Source organism: Ornithorhynchus anatinus, chromosome X5, assembly GCF_004115215.2.
Source record: "Ornithorhynchus anatinus isolate Pmale09 chromosome X5, mOrnAna1.pri.v4, whole genome shotgun sequence".
Lineage (NCBI taxonomy): Eukaryota > Metazoa > Chordata > Mammalia > Monotremata > Ornithorhynchidae > Ornithorhynchus > Ornithorhynchus anatinus.
Window position 1 is genome coordinate 67019700 of NC_041753.1, and position 1349 is coordinate 67021048.

The window sequence follows — 1349 nt, forward strand, 5'->3', positions numbered from 1 at the left end:
AGTGCTTGGAATGTACAATTCGGCAACAGAGACAATCCCTGCCCATTGACGGGCTCACAGTCTAAATGAAATAATAATGTTGGTATTTGTGAAACGCCTACTATGTGCCAAGCACTGTTCTAAGCACTGGGGTAGATACAAGGTCATCAGGTTGTCCCACGTAGGGCTCACAGTCTTCATCCCCATTTTACAGATGAGGTACCTGAGGCACAGAGAAGTTAAGTGACTTGCCCAAAGTCACCCAGCTGACAGGCAGCAGAGCCGATATTCAAACCCATGATCTCTGACTCCCAAGCCCGGGCTCTTGCCACTAAGCCACGCTGCTTCTCTAATGGTCCCTGCCCTCGAGGAGCCTATGGTCTACCGTGTGCAGAGCAGTGCTGAAAGCTTGGGAGAAGACAATAGAGTGAGTAGACACAAACCTTGCCCTTAATGAACTTATAGTCTACACTGTGCAGAGCACTGTATTGAGAGCTTGGGAGAGTCCAACAGAGTGAATAAACACAATCCCTGCCCTCCCGGAGCTTCCAGTCTACTGTGTGCAGAGCACTAGACCGAGAGCTCCTTATCTTGCCTTATGCCGTCGAGTCGTCTCCGACCCATAGCGACACCAGGGACGCATCTCTCCCAGAATGTCCCACTTCCATCGGCAATCGTTCTGGTAGTGGATCCAGAGAGTCTTCCTGGTAAAAATCCCGAAGCGGTTTACCACTGCCTCCTTCCACGCAGTCAACTTGAGTCTCCGTCCTCGACCATCTCCCATGCCGCTGCCGCCCAGCACGGGTGAGTTTTGACTTGTAGCAGATGGCCTTCCTCTCGCTAGCCACTGGCCAAGCTAGGAATGGAATGGGCAGGTCTCTGCTTGACTCTCCCTCCCGTAGCCGAGACTGGTGGAGGACTGGAAACTCTCCAGGTGCAACCCTGAGAGGGAACTGAGAGCTTGGAAGAGGACAGTAGAGTTGATAGAGGCGATCCCTCTCCACAAAGAGCTTGGCTCCGACATAGCCCCAAAGCACTTATTGGTTGGGAGGGTTGAGCCACAGGAGAAAGAAGCTGTAGACCAACCAGGAGTGGGAGAAAGGGGGAAAGGAAAGTAGGTCAAATTGCAACAGGAAGAGGAGAGCCATGGGGAGATAGGCGGCTGGAGCCCGAGAGCCTGGCACCAACAGGATGATAATAATGATAATGATGATGATGATAGCAATAATATTAATATTAATAATAATAGTGGTATTTGTTAAGCACTTACTATGTGCCAGGCACCGTACTCAGCGCTGGGGTAGCATACAAGCAAATCGGGTTGGACACAGTCCCTGTCCCACATGGGGCTCACACTCTCAATCCCCATT

At 51.3% G+C, this 1349-nt stretch overlaps 1 non-coding gene across 1 annotated transcript; it reads right to left on the bottom strand.

The window, feature by feature from the left end:
* Window positions 1–793: 793 nt before the first annotated feature.
* LOC114808472 lies at window positions 794–931 on the bottom strand. Its single transcript, XR_003756320.1, has one exon. It is a non-coding gene; the product is annotated as a small nucleolar RNA SNORA7 (small nucleolar RNA).
* Between the last annotated feature and the right edge of the window lie 418 nt (window positions 932–1349).